The sequence below is a fragment of the Dermochelys coriacea genome, chromosome 7, assembly GCF_009764565.3.
Source record: "Dermochelys coriacea isolate rDerCor1 chromosome 7, rDerCor1.pri.v4, whole genome shotgun sequence".
NCBI lineage: Eukaryota > Metazoa > Chordata > Testudines > Dermochelyidae > Dermochelys > Dermochelys coriacea.
Window position 1 is genome coordinate 49,851,718 of NC_050074.1, and position 16,059 is coordinate 49,867,776.

At 44.3% G+C, this 16,059-nt stretch overlaps 1 protein-coding gene across 5 annotated transcripts in view; it reads right to left on the reverse strand.

The window, feature by feature from the left end:
• Positions 1-12,783, reverse strand: part of RBM6 (RNA binding motif protein 6) — a 132,818-nt gene extending 120,035 nt beyond the window's left edge. For 3 of the 5 annotated variants that reach the window (XM_043518366.1, XM_038408338.2, XM_038408339.2), the window contains exon 1: positions 12,563-12,675. The gene's annotated coding sequence lies outside the window, so the exon portion shown is untranslated. Of the gene's footprint in view, positions 1-345; positions 476-12,562 lie in introns of those variants that run through there. The other 2 variants (XM_038408337.2, XM_038408335.2) reach the window with 2 other exon arrangements.
• Between the last annotated feature and the right edge of the window lie 3,276 nt (positions 12,784-16,059).

Consider the following 16,059-nt stretch of genomic DNA (forward strand, 5'->3'; position numbering starts at 1 on the left):
TGCACAGGAGAGCGCGCGTCAAGGGGGAAAAATGAAAAAATGTAAATGGTGAAAATGGGAATTGATCAAGAAGTTGTGTGAGATGAAAACAGATCCTGAAAACATTAAAACGGGAAGGCCACCCTCAAAGGACCTAAAGCACATGAACAGAGAGAATAACTGTTTGAACATCTATTGAAGGAACACAGTCCAAAGGTGCTTAATGGACAAGTGAGGGCCCACTAGGTGAACAAACCCAACTTGTGAATAAACTTGGTGCAAAGAGGTACAATCACAGGAACACAATCTAAGGAGCACTCCAAGCCAAAAAGAAGAAAAGGACAGCAAGAGTGGAGCTGGACTTACAGCCAAGGAGAGGAAAAGTTGATTTTTCTCTGAAGTGACACAGGATATTGTTGAGTAATCGCTTTTGCTCTTGCATTTGTAATTTTGGTTGCACTGGATTACAAATGGAAAGATTAATCTTTATTTTTTGCACAAACTCTGCAAAAGGGTACATCTTCCAGAGCAGGACTGTGGGCAGAGAGCAGCTCTAAGGGTCTATTTACTGTGGATAGCAGCTGGTCCCTGCCAGTATTAAAGGGATCTTGAAATTACAGCCCTGCTGGCTGCTCTCCTTCTTGTCCTGCATTATATACAATGCTGAAGGGAACCATCATTCTCCCAAAAAGAAAAGGAGTACTTGTGGCACCTCAGACACTAACAAATTTATTTGAGCATAAGCTTTCGTGAGCTACAGCTCACTTTATTGAATGCATAGCTCATGAAAGCTTATGCTCAAATAAATGTTAGTGTCTAAGGTGCCACAAGTACTCCTTTTCTTTTTGCGAATGCAGACTAATACGGCTGCTACTCTGAAACCTATCATTCTCCCGAGTGCCTTGGCTCAACTTCCTCACACTAAAAGGGTGCTGATACCAAAAGTCTCATTACCAGTAACTTTAAAAAAAGTCTACACTAAGGGCTCACAGGTATTCTTGCCCTACACCTTTCTATCCCCTCCTATAACTCCTGATGTCATATGAACCTCCCATTTGTTCTCTTTTCCCCCTCCTCCCTCTTCTACAACTCAGTCTTCACTCTCCTCCACAATCTCCAAATGAAATTCTATAACAGTGGCTACCCTACTTTCACTGATAACTATCTTATGTTCACAAGAAGATTGGTGCGAACACGTTAAATCAAAATCCAGTTTCTTGTTTGCAAAAGCTATTTGATAACGTCACTCTAGGAGCAGCAGGAGATGGTGAAATTACTTCCCAATACTCATGCCTCCCCCGCCCCCTCAAAAGCCCTATACTTGATTATCAAACTGCTCCACACATAGCAGTTGGATGTTGCACAGCTCTGTCAGCTTTGGTAGAGTCCAGCTGACATGAAACTGATGAACAGGCACTTGTACTCAAGTTTCCAGTTATACAAGTTTCACTAAAATATGATAGGTAGAACCAAGCACCACCAATCCCTTCTTTTTGAGAGCCTTTATCAACAGAATCCCATGTATTCCACAATTCCACAAGAACTGAATTCACCTACTGCCACAGAACTAAGCACCAGAATCTCAGCTTTCATTTTAAAAAAGCATTTCTAGTCCTTACCATTGTGAAGATAATCTGAAAATATAACTCAAGGGTAACTAGAGGATTATAAAAAGAAAAGGAGTACTTATGGCACCTATACACTTTGTTGCTTCTGTAGAATGAGCCCATTGCACATACCAGGTTCCCCTATTGCCACCCCTCCCCCTCCGCAGGTGTTGTGTACCCCTCATTCCTCCTCCTCCACCATGGCAAGGGTTTCATATGCCTCCCACATTTTCCCCTTGCCACATACCAGGCACACATCCTTCATGTCCCCCTCACACTATACCACGCCAGAGGTTCAGTGTATTCTCACCCACCCCCCATATTCTCCCTGTGCCAAGGTCCCCGTTTCCCCCTTCTCTTCATGCCATGAGAACTGGGGGTGTGCCCCATTCCCTCCTCTCTACCACCTCTTTCATTTCTTTGGTTTCTGTTTGTGAGGGAAGTCTTTTAAGATGTCCACACTTTTAGAAACTATATTGGGAGAATCAGCACAGCCGAGATGGATGAGTATATTATGTTGGAATGTTTTGATGACAGCCAGCAACTAGTTCTATAGACAATTACAGAAGTGATCGAAGCAGCTGGGTCTGCTAACCAGAAGCCAGAGGCTTCATGTGTCCCCCATTTTCTGCTTTCAAAATTTTTACCAAAATCAGAGTTCTGCCTACTGATGCTTAGAACAGTCCCTATGCAGTAGTGTTGTAGCCATGTTGGTCCCAGGATGTCAGAAAGACAAAGTGGGTAAGGTAATATCTTGTATTGGACCAACTTCTGTTGGGAAGAGAGACAAGCTTTCGAGCTACACAGAGAACTTCTTCAGGTCTGGGAAACGTACTCTGAGTGTTGCAGCTAAACACAAGGTAGAACAGATAGCTTAGCATAAATAGTTGGCACATATTCTAAGATTCCTTTCAAGGCAAAGAGGCCTGTTAACACCCATATAGTGATAGGGCAAAAAGGGTGGTTAGTGGGTTACACGTTGTTGTAATAAACCATAAACAGTCCCTGAAACTTTGGAATTGAACTGATAATGGCCTTCAAAATTTATCAGACTGAAAAATGCTGTCAAATTGATTGTCAGACCTCACTTTGCTTAGCCAACCAAAGTACTGATACCCTCTTGAGAACGTACAGAGCATCAAACAATAGCTTTAAGAGATGAGAACATTCCCATTCATCTCAATCAGAGCGGTGTAGACTCTGATTCCTTGGCCATGGCATATATTTATTTGTTTATTTTTTGAGATGCCACAAAATTCTGCATTTTTGCTTCACAATTTCCCATTCTGCTGTAGCCAGGTGCTCATCAATGTATTTTCTGTCTCCCTGACTGCAGTGGCCTTTGGGTCTCTAGTGTTCCCCGCAGGGGAAGTTAAGTGGATTACAGTGAGGACAGGGTCCATGGCAACAGGCAGCAAGAATTTGGAGAGTCAGAGCTGAAGTCCAATGGGACAACCAGAAGCTGGGCTGCCTGGAAAGATAAGCTTCTGAAGCCAGGCCCCTCCATCCTTGGCATACACAGGGACAGAGGGGAGAGGTGGTTCTGAACCAGGCAGACTGCAGGAAATCACAGGAGCCAAGGCTTGTGGAGTGGAGCCAGGCCACCTGGAGAGCACAACAAAAAATCCTATCCTTAAAAATATCAATGAACTTTACACCAATTAGTATTGTCAATTGTGAGCCATAACAGTGCATGTGAAGGGGATAGGGATGCAGGATATTACATAGTAGTAAAAAATATTAATGCTAAGGAATTTAGGGTTGTGTCTAAAAATTTAGTCCAATTATTCCAGAGAGTCCTGATTTATAACTCCTTTAAAAAGAGCAGCTATCACTCCAACTACAATGAACATTCAGGAGGTTCCATCTGAACACAACAATATGGGACTCAAATATAAAAATTATAAACACTATGTTACCTTTATTCTCTTCCCCCCCCCACCTAGAAAGTGCCCCCCAAACTTCCTAGTGGAGACATAGAAAAGGGATCTCTCAAGGGAAGGAGGGGAGGATAGATTACTCTTTTGAGGCCCCAGAAGAGAATGACAAATGGGCCAGTGGAAAAGAGGGAGTCAGTGAATGGACCAATGGCCCTTGACTCTCCCAGTGGATGGGGGAAGGGAGGAAAGGGCAGGACTGATCGCAACCTGTCCAAGGCACTGCTCTTCATGCTCACTCTCCCTCCTTTGCCATTACTGTAAGAATTTCCTCATGTGAAGCAATTACAAAAAAAGCGAATATTTGAGGTGTTGTGATGCTTCTTGGGGGTATCCAGGGTTGTGAGGTACCTCACTACCACCTACTCTTGGTGTGAGGAAGGTTTGGGTCAGCTCCCCAACTCCAGCCACCATGGCAACCAGCCCTGCCCTTTAGCAATCACAGGCCCAGCCGTCATTCTACTATGACACATCTGGGTGAGGAAATTGCATGTAGGGCCATGAATGTAGGGCTGGGGAAGGAGGTTGGGGTGTAGGAGGGAGTGTGGTGTGCAGGAAGGGGCTCAGGGCAAGGGGTTGGGGCAGAGGAAGTGTGGGAGGAAGCTTAGGGCAGGGGTGCAGGGAAGGGGGCAGAGTGCCGGAGGGGGCTCAGGGCAGGGAGTTGAGGTTCAGGAGGGGTGCAGCAGGGGGCTCAAGCAGGGGGTTGGGGTGCGGGCTCCAACCTGGCACCACTTACCTGGAGCGGCTCCGGGGTGGCAGCGGTGCACAGCGGAGCCAGGGCAGGCTCCTTACCTGCCCTGGTCCCATGCCGCTCCCGGAAGCAGCTGGCATCATGTCCCTACGGCCCCTCAGGGAGGGTGGGGGGCAGAGGGCTCCGCGCATTGCCCTCACCTGCAAGTACCTCCCCCAAAGCTCCCATTGGTCCAGACCCCCAGTTTGAGAACCCCTGGACTAGATCATGTTGGTCTCTTCTGACCTTGAAGTCTATGAGGCAAACTGACATAATACATGTCTCACTCAGATTTACAGACTGGCTGTAAAGCACTGCTAGGATATTGGGTGAGATAGATATAAGGTTTTTTTATTAATGAAATCTACGCTCTATAATGCATGTTATGATTTTATTTTACACTAGGGCTGTCAATTAATTGCAGTTAACTCTCACAATTAACTCAAAAAAATTAATCGAGATCTAAGTTTCCTGTAAGCTGCGCAGCAGTGCAGCAGGCTATCAAGGGCCACGCAGGCAGGGAGAGGTGCCCCTCCCCCAGCCCCAGCCCCACCCCGCCCCACCAGAGCTACTGCAGCCAGGATAACAGCCAGGAAGAGGCACCTCTCCCCCGGCCCCGCTGGAGACACCCTCCCCCAGCCCAGCTCCACCTGGCCCGGCCAAGCCAGAGCTCCCATAGCCAAGGAGAGGGAACCAGGAAGAGGCACCTCTCCCCCAACCCCGCTGGAGCTGCCGTGGCGCCCCTCCCCCTCCCCAGACCAACTCTGCTGGAGCTGCCACAACTTGGGATAGGAGCTCCTCCACCGGTCAAGCCACAGCTGCTGCGGTCGTGGAGAAGCGCCTCTCCCCTGGCCCGGCCCCAAGCTGCTGTGGCAAGAGAAGCTCTGTCTCAGCCTTGAGTCCCCTCCCGCATCCCGAACCCCTCATCCCTGGCCCCACCCCAGAGCCCGCACCCCAATCCAGAGCCCGCACCCCCTGTACCCCAACCCTCTGCCCCAGTCCCGAGCCCCCCCCACATTCCAAAGCCCTCAGCTCCATACCACCTCCATATTGGTGCACATTACAAAATTCATTCCCCACATGCACATAAAAAATTAAGAGGGAACGCTGATCACAATTTTAAAAATTAATCACAATTAATCGCAGTTTTAATCACCCTGTTAAACAGAACACCAGTTTAAATTTATTCAATATTTTGGATGTTTTTCTACATTTTCCAACATATTGATTTAAATTACAACACAGAATACAATGTGTACAATACTCACTTTATATTATTTTATTACAAATATTTTCACTGTAAAAATGATAAAAGAAATAGTATTTTTCAATTCACCTCATACAAGTACCATAGGGCAATCTCTATCGTGAAAGTGCAATTTAGAAAGATAGATTTTTTTTGTTACATAACTGCACTCAAAGACAAAACAATGTAAAACTGTAGAGCTTACAAGTCCACTCAGTCCTACTTCTTGTTCTGCCAATCACTGAGAAACAAGTTTGTTTATATTTACAGGAGATAATGCTGCTAACTTCTTTTTTACAATGTCACCAGAAACTGAGAACAGGCATTTGTATGGCACTTCTGTAGCCGGCACTGCAAGGTATTTACATGCCAGACATGCTAAACATTCATATGTTTTGGCCACCATTCCAGAGGACATGCTTCCATGCTGATAACGTTTGTTAAAAAATAATGCATTAATTAAATTTGTGACTAAACTCCTTGTGGGAGAATTGTATGTCTCCTGCTCTGTTTTACACCCGCATTCTGCCATGTAGGGTAATATCAGTCTCGGATTATGACCCAGCATGTTGTCTGTTTTAAGAATACTTTCACTGCAGCTTTGACAAAATGCAAAGAAGATACCAATGTAAGATTTCTAAAGATAGGTACAGCACTCGACCCAAGATTTAAGAATCTGAAGTGCCTTCCAAAATCTGATTGGGACGGGGTGTGGAGCAAGCTTTCAGAAGTCATAAAAGAGCAACACACTGATGCAGAAACTACAGAACCCAAACCACCAAAAAAGATAATCAACCTTCCGCTAACGGCATCTGAGTCAGATGACGAAAATGAACATGCATTGGTCGGCACTGCTTTGGATCGTTATCGAGCAGAACCTGTCATCAGCATGGACACATGTCCTCTGGAATGGTGGTTGAAGCATGAAGGGACATATGAATCTTTAGCACATCTGACACACAAATATCTTGCAAAGTCGGCCAGAAGAGTGCTATATGAAACCCTGTTCTCACTTTCAGGTGACATCGTAAACAAGAAACAGGCAGCATTATCTCCTGCAAACAAACTTGATTGGCTGAACAAGAAGTAGGACTGAGTGGACTTGTAGGCTCCAAAGTTTTACATGATTTTATTTTTGAATGTAGTTATTTTTTGTACATAATTTTACATTTTTAAGTTCAATTTTCATGATAAACAGACTGCACTACAGTACTTGTATTAAGTAAATTGAAAAATACTATTTATAATAAATATAAAGTGAGCACTGTACACTTCGTATTCAGTGTTGGAATTGAAATCAATACATTTGAAAATGTGGAAAACACCCAAAAATATTTATATAATAGCATATTATTTATTCGCACAGTTAATTGCAGTTAAATCTTTTAATCACTTGACAGCCCTATTTTACACATAACCTTTTGAATATTTATATTCACTATTACTTGAATCTCTATGCTCTGTTAAATAAACATACCCTTGATTTCACTATAAACGAGGGTGAATTTGATTTAAATCACCAGTGAGGAAGACTCGATTTAATCATGGATTTCTACATAAAAGTGCATTCTTGTTGGCTGTTATAACTGTAACATCTATTACTGAGTTGTGAAGAATATGTACAAGTTTCATTTTTAGAAGGTACACACTATACATTTTTAAAGTGATTTATTTTGAAAACTTTTCAGATTAGTTTTACAGCTATATCAGAAAATGAATGATTGTTTGGTTATTTCATTAACCAAAGGTAATTGAAGCAGATATTTATGAAGTCATTGGGAGGTGAACTCTCTCCAATTCAACAGGTTAATCATTAATATTTAGAGAATTTTCTTGCCATGCTGTATTAGGAGGAGAACATCACCAGACAGACATTTAAACTGTTTTATTTAACTAAAACAACAAACTTAGGTATTCTGGATTTTTTCTTCAACAGCAAACATATGATATTTTAACAAAACAAGCATATGAATTTTTGAATTTAGTTATACATTGAAGTTTTTTTTAAATCAGGTTTGTTTTTGTTAAAATTCTTTTTAACTAAAATAGTTAAATGAATTTTAAAAAAAATTAAACTGACTGTCAGCCAGGTCATCATGAGAATCTTAAAAGATTGGCTTCTGCAGCTAACTCAATTGCCTTCACCTTCATTTTCCTGTTTGTTCATAATCTAGAAAAGAAAAACAAGCTTTCCTGCTTTTTCAGGTCCCAAACAATTTCTCAATTTGGAATGAATTAGTCCAAAAGAAGAAAATATTCTTTCTACACTGGCAGAAGAAACTACTGCTGTTAAAAGTGAGATTATCACTTCAACGGTCTCTGAATCCAAGTGCTTAAGTGCCTTCCACCAGTTCAATGGTGTGACTTTCTTTAAAACATAAGCAAACATATTTCTTGAATGGGTTCATATTCCCAAACTGGGTCTCTTTTATGGCCTGCTACCATTATAGGTTTCCCCTTCTAGTGAGAGAAGGGTATGGTAGATCTCAAATCAATCAAGGCTACACTCAGAAAGACTTCTGGAATATGCTGCGCAAACAGTTTCACTTTTGTTTCTACTGCTTGTCCCTCCCTTCTCACATTTATCTCCAGACTTCTCCTTGTCCAGAACTACTCCATCCCCAACAATCTTCTATTCATTGAACTTTTTGAAATTTTGCACCCTTACAGAGAGGTAAGGGATTGATTCTGTGTACACAAATTTGCAGAATGCTAATAGGGTTGAGGTCTGTTATTTCTCACCTCTATATACAATTTATTTATTTAAAAACATTTTTGCTGTTAACAAGCATGTTATCTCTGGAGACACAAATCCACAATTTGAGAACTGCAAAACTAAGCATCTCTGATGGTATCTTCTAGACTGAGCATCGAGTCCCATTGGGTAGATAAAAAGATTAACCTAAATAATCTATACAGAAGCCCCTGGAACCCCATAAGATTAGGTCCCTAATCGATGAACTATTGGAACTCATTTACAAAACTTTTCTTAAACATTACATGAATATATTGCCTCATACATACTATAGAATTAGAATTTATAATCCCTATTCCATGATGAGATACCTTTGAGCTATAATGTATCTTGAGATAGATCTGTTTATAGCAGGGTGGATAAAAATCAAAGTGTTGTGAGTTAAGTGGAGCAGTAATCTAAGGTAAAACTGGTAAACTGGGGAGTATTGCTTCTTTGGAAGCAGTGAATCAGTAAATACTGCAAGTGTCCAGAGGACCAGAGGTCAGACACTCCAGGGAGATGCACCCATTGCTGGTGGAGTTGGGGAGATGATCCCTGGCAGGCTAAGACAAGGCTTCCTAACACTAAGTGTTATGCATCCGATGAAGTGAGCTGTAGCTCAGGAAAGCTTATGCTCAAATAAATTTGTTAGTCTCGAAGGTGCCACAAGTACTCCTTTTCTTCTAACACTAAGTGTAGGTGGTAGTGAGGTGCCTCACAACTGTGGGTACTCCCAGGAAGGGTCACAAGTCCCCAGAATGACATTAGCCTTTTTTGTAATTACATCACTTTGTTAGCACATGTTCACTTTGTGATTCACTATAACCCCCTGATCCTTTTCTGCAGAAGTACTGTCTACCCAATTATTACCCATTTTGTAGCTGTACATTTGATATTTTCTTCCTAATGCTTTGTCTACACTAGCACTTCTGTCGGCAAAACTTTTGTCAGTCAAGGGTTTTACACCCAACTGACATAAAAGTTTCACCAACAGAAGCGTTAGTGTGGACAATGCTATGTCAGCAAGAGACACACTTCCACCGACATAGCTACCGCCACTCGTTAAGGGGTGGTGTAATTATACCAGCGGGAGAGCTCTCTCCTGCTGGCACAGAGCAGCTACACAGTGGTGCAGATGTGCCGCTGTAAGGTCTGTAATGTAGACATAGCCCAAGTGTACTACTTTGTACTTGTCTTTACTGAATTTCATCTTGTTGATTTCAGACTAATTCTCCAATTTGTCAGGATAAAATACTTGCAACCCCTACCACCTTGGTGTCATCTGCAAATGTTATAAGCATACTCTCCACTCCATTATCTGAATAATTAATGAAAATATTGCATAGTATCGAACCCAGGACAGACCCCTGCAGGACCCACTAGATACACCCTCCCAGTCTGACAGTGAACCAATGATTTCCTGCTTGCTTTTCAGATCTTGTGAAAGACTTTATGCCCATGGCTACAACTGGGGCATTTTTAGAGCTCTCCCACTGCCATGCTATCAGAATTGTAACCTCTGCTCTGGACGGACAAAAGGAGAGCCATCTAAGCTAGGGCTCCCAACATTGTTGACATCATCCACTAACAAAAAGCTAGAAATCAGCCTTCACCATCCTCCAGAATGGGGCATAAACCATACCATCCATATATTACCCTCCATTTATGGTCCCCAATTTTGAAAACTATTTTGGACTGAATACCCCACTCTATCCCATTCACTGTCCCAATAGTGCCCAGAGATGATGCTCTCCTGATAAAAGACCAGATCATCTTTTTCCACAGCCCAGATTATGTCCACACTGACCCTTCGTCCAATTTTTCTTTTAAAGACAGCAAGCTCTCTAAGGTAGAGACTGTCTCTTCATACATGTCTGTACAGTACATGGCAAAACGAAGCCCTGATCTTGATCAGGGCCTTGGGGTACTACCATAACAAATGATAAAAACCTTAACTACAGACATTTCTGCTCCACCAAAGAGAGTAATAATCTGACTTGACTATACAGGCCACAGATCCCAATACAAACTCACAAGACCAGATAGAGATCCCCTTGTACTGTTGACAGAATAAAAGTGTAATGCATGTTTGTTTCATGAAACAATTAGCAATGTCCTCCCAATAGTAAGGGAGGCAGTATAAAGATTGGTTTGAAATTCTGAGAGAAGTTTCAGAACGAGGTTTTTCATACTATAACCTAGTTTCCTCACTTTCAAATGTCTGTTATACTACCACATTCCAATAAGGTTCTAAATACATATTATATGCGAAAAAACCTACATTAAAAGAAAGTAACAATTGCAGTTAGTTACTCAAGAGCCAAAAAAATGTAGAACTTTTTGGTGAACACAAGTTTAACTCTCCCCCCAGAGCACATGCATCATGTGTTAAGTTTATTCCTAGGCACTGGGGCTACAAAGTTAGACTCACATTCTTCTCCATATTCATAGAGGATGTGTCACTATTGACAATAAGTTTGTACAAAGATCCAGTGTCGAATTACGTATTAAACTATTTATAAAATTACTGCTGTATCCAGGATTGTTCAGGAGAGAAAATACTGGACTCTTTCAGTCCCAGTCCTTTCCACCCATCATTGGACATCTGAGAGTGCAGTTACCTGATGTGTACACAATTGCACTGTGTCCAAGTTATTAAAGCAATTGCACATCTAAATCATGTGAACTCATGGGTACTGACAGTAGACAGTGAACTCATGGGTACAGTGCATCTACAGGCCATTGTAATGCTGTGTTAATCTGAAACTTAGGTTACATTCAAAAGTCTATTTTCATACCCATAAAAACCAGAATGAAACTTAGTTTCTGCAGTGTTAACCTATTACAGAAGCTGATCAAGCAGACTGGAAGTCTGGTACCCCAGGACTATGGTTGTGGGACATTCCAAAAACAATACATAAAAGTTTTCATATAACCTAAAATACAAGCTTTACACCTGTATTAGCAATTATTATAAATATACATGTTAGACTGCAGAAACACCCATATTATATAGTATCATACAACAGGCATTAAATCTTATCTATGCACATTCCAATTGGCCTGGCAACAGACACTGTGAGCCAGCCAGCATTCAACCTTACTGCAAGCCCTCATCCCCACTAATACACCCTAATGTTTTCTTCATTCAACCCTGACAGTCACATAAGTAACCTTAAAAATTATCTGTGCTGTCCCAGGTCCAACACCTCCAAGGCTATGAACCCCTGGAACTGAAACATTCCAGTTCCACAGCAATTTACCACATAGCACTCTGGCTAAGAACCCCACACAGTGGGAACCCCTTTTAGCCCACTGCAAACCCTGTAATCAGCCCACCTCCACCAAAAGCTGCTGGAATCCCCCATGGCCAGCTGCCTGCCCAAATATGGCACCTTCCTAGCCAGGACCCTGCATTACCAAATTCCCTGAAGCTGGGAACCCGTTGGCAGACCCCTCAATTCCCACCCTGTTCTGTCAATCAGGATCCTGCAAGCTGTCCCCATGACCTGAATCCCTCCCCCAACCCAAAGACTGCAGTCTCCCCAGCAAAATGTCACAGGCAGGAAACTCCTATTAACAAAGTGACCCACCCCCAGCCATACTTCCTCACACACCACAACCACACCTCAAACAAGAGCACCTGTCTCTCCATGGCAAATCCCCAGCAAAGCCGCCCCCCCAACGAGCCCTCCCCAAGGCCCATGATGATTAACCTCCCGCCACCCCACTATGACCCCCTCCTCCAATAAGACCTGAGGGGCAACCCCATCACACAGAGACCCCCGCACTAAGAACTTACATAAACAACCACACATATCCCCAGCTGAGACCCACATAAGCAACGCCTCCTAGTGCCTCCCCCGCCCCCGCCAGGAGTACTCCCACTGTTAACGCCCTCACCCCGCCGGAAGCCCATATGCCTGCCACCCAGCTGAAGCCCGCATGCCCCCCCAATGCCCCCACGTTCTACCCCCCACACCTCCAGCGCACCCCACATACACACACACACATTTCCAGTGCCCACTGGACGTCCGACCCCCGCCTACACACACACAGCTCCAGCGCCCCACCCCAGCGCCGGGAGCCCACATGCCCCGACCGCCCCAGCGCCCATCCGCCGTGAACCCAGCCCGCCTCCGGGAGCCCCCCAGCGCCCCGCCCGCGCTCCGCGTGCCCCGCCGCCAGGCGAGCGCGGCTTGGACTGCGCGGGAAGCCGGAGCGGAATGGTGCCGTTCGCCGCCGCCTGCCCGGGGGGCGGGGTAGTTGGAGGCTCTCGCGGCTCCCGCTGTCGCCAACACCCCAGCAAACCGGGCGCCCCCTCACCTCAGACACCAACGGAACCGCCGCCCCGGGCCCGCTGCAGCGCCGAGAGGAAACCGGAACTTCCGGGGCGGCGCCCCCTGGCTGCACCATGGGACACAGAGTCCGGGCGCCCCGCCGCACTACCACTCCCAGCATGCACTGCACTGCCGCCCGCCGCGGCCGCTATGCGAGAGGCGGGTGGTGGACTACAGTTCCCAGGGTGCCTTGCAGTTCATGCACGGACTCCCGCTTCTCCGCTGGGGAGTCGGGAGCATGTTGGGGGATGTAGTTCTGCGGCGTAGGTCCCGTGGACAGGCCGCTCCTCGGAGCCATAGTCACCCTGCTGCTTAGTGTAGAGCCATGGGGCCAGGCGGGGCGGGCACCGAGCTGGGCAGCGCTTCCCTTTGAGGCCAGGCAGTTCAGATTAGCCCACAGCACACACAGCATTCACGCAGGCCTATGCAGCGCCCCCCGAGGCAGTACCCAGGCAGGCCACCCGCTCTGGTGGCACTAGCACTAAAGCCCCAGCTCCTAGAGGCATGTGATTCCATGCGACTCCCTGCCAACATTAAAAGACAGGGAGTTTCTAGCCCTGATGGTTGCAATGAGGCAAATAAAGAAAAAAAATTATGATTTCAAGCTAATCTCAATATGTTGGGGGCCTGCCTCGCAATTTTTTAAAGTTCAAGGTTGGCAAATACCGCAAGAGACATAACTGTGAAACACAGCCACAAATCAATGTGAAGGCAATTGCCAATGAGACACATGACAAGAGAGGGGAAAAGGGATGGCAAGAACATAAGTTACTTCCCTAATAATATCATCAGAATGGCTACAGAAATGAGTGATTGACAAGGAGAAGCGTAACAGAGAATATAACTGGCAGAGCTGAGAACCATAGGCACTGATCTCAGTGGAGCTGCAGAATTTGGCTTTGATGGAGCTAAAGCAATGTCTGGGTGCTGCACTAGACTCGTTTGCAGCGAGTAAGCACTTGCATTATACATCCACAGAGTAAGTCGCTGTCTAAACCTGGCAGTTGTTAAATCACTGGTAACTCAGCCAGAAGAATGATCTGTCTAGAGCATTGAGACAGAATGATTCTGATGACAGCAAGCAAAGGCTTCTGCTCTCTACTGATATGCAATGGAAATGCATCCGATGAAGTGAGCTGTAGCTCATGAAAGCTTATGCTCAAATAAATTTGTTAGTCTCTAAGGTGCCACAAGTACTCCTTTTCTTTTTGTGAATACAGACTAACACGGCTGCTACTCTGAAACCAATGGTTCCACAGACATGATGCTGTCATTACCTTCCACGAACATCACCTATATGTTTTGACTCTCTGGAGGACATAAAAGGTTCCAGCTAGTGGCCTTGCCCATTTCATCTCATCCCAGCTCTTGCTTCGGGATTTGCTAATCTTAAGAGCAGCCCCATGCTTGGCTGGCGAATGAGACCCCTTTGTATAGTAAATGGGGGTACAATCAGGAGCACCCATGCCTCAGTTATTGTAATAATAATATCTAGCTCTTACATATTGCTTTTCATCAGTAGATCTCAAAATGCTTTAAAAATGAGGTATTATCCCCATTTTACAGAAGGGGAAGCTGAGTCACAGAGAAGCAGAATGACCTTCCCACAGTCACAAGCAGGTCTGGTCTCCCGAGATCCCATCCAGAGATTTATTGATTAGATCACATTGCCTCCCTGCTGCCACTATAGAAGTTGGAAAGTGTATAGGCAGGTGTCCCTCAAATACTTTCCTTGTTCAGCACTGGGTTTGGATGGTGTGCAGTGAATGAAGCACAGGGCCACATATAAAGATTAGGATAACAATAAATATTGAATTGTTGCTTCCTTCGCTGAGCATTGTCCATGCTGTGAATTGAATGAGGCAAATATCCAATGGAAAAAATAGCTTGTGACAATGCATTTAAACATTGTGATCATGCAGTTATGCAGATGCACAAGGAGGCAGAGTTAAGATTCTGCAAAGCACATTAATTTAATAATTTCCTGGCTTTTGAGTGCTTCACTGTTCAGCCTTAATGTTATTTTAATCTCATTTTATGTATGGAACTTCCTAGTCTTATTAAAAAGAAATTGAAATTCTTGTTACAAAAGAACGGCCATATGATATGGAAAGGCATATGTGGACAGAGATCAGGGATCCTGCCTCAGTTATTGCATATGCAGTATGCAGAGCATTCTACTGAGGTCTAGCACACAGCATACTATTTTCTTCTGCCCTTCAGTTAATGTTGTCAAAGAAATTAAGGGAAATAAGAAAAGTTTTGTCAAGTGTATTAGCAGGGGAAAGAAATAGTAATTAAATATTAGGATAAGTTCATGGAGGATAGATAAATTCATGGAGAATAGGTCCATCAATGGCTATTAGCCAGGATGGGCAGGGATGGTGTCCCTAGCTCCTGTTTGTCAGAAGCTAGGAATGGGCGACAGGGGATGGATCACTTGATGATTACCTGTTCTGTTCATTCCCTCTGGGGCACCTGGCATTGGCCACTGTTGGAAGACAGGATACTGGGCTAGATGGACCTTTGGTCTGATACAGTATGCTCTGTGACGGGTTGGATCATAGAAACCCTCCTGGAGCTGTCAACTGATGTGCCAAGACTACTTCTGCTCCTGCTTTCCTGCCCTGTCAGCTTAGGACTCCAGCACCCTGTCTTGCTGAGCCAGACACACCAGTGTGCTCCAACACAAATCCTGGCTCTGAACCATGTGCCCCAAAGCTGCAGACTTAACTGAAAGCAATTTAAGAAGTGTTCCAGCCTTTAACACTCAGATGTCCAACTCCCAATGGGCTCCAAACCTTAAATAAATCCGTGTTACCCTGTATAAAGCTTATACAGGGTAAACTCATAAATTGTTCGCCCTCTATATCACTGGCAGAGACATATGAACAGCTGTTTGCTCCCCCCAGGTATTAATACATACTCTGGGTTAATTAATAAGTAAAAAAGTGATTTTATTATTTACAGAAAGTAGGATTTAAGTGGTTCCAAGTAGTAACAGACAGAACAAAGTGAATTACCAAGTAAAATAAAATAAAACACACAAGTCTAAGTCTAGTACAGTAATAAAACTGAATACAGATAAAATTCTCGCCCAGTAAGCTTCCTTTTACAGACTAGTCTCCTTCTAGTCTGGGTCCAGCAATCACTCACACCCCCTGTAGTTACTGTCCTTTGTTCCAGTTTCTTTCAGATATCCTTGGGGGTGGAGAGGCTCTCTCTTTAGCCAGCTGAAGACAAAATGGAGGGGTCTCCCACGGGCTTAAATAGACTTTCTCTTATATGGAGACCCCCTCCTCTCTCCTATGCAAAGTCCAGCTCCAAGAGGGAGTTTTGGAGTCACCTGGGCAAGTCACATGTCCATGCATGACTCAGTTTTTTACAGGCTGCAGCCATTGCCCACATGGTATCTTGAATGTCCCCAGGAAGACTTCTTATGTGGATAGGAGCCTTCCAACATCCATTGTTCATTAAAGGCTT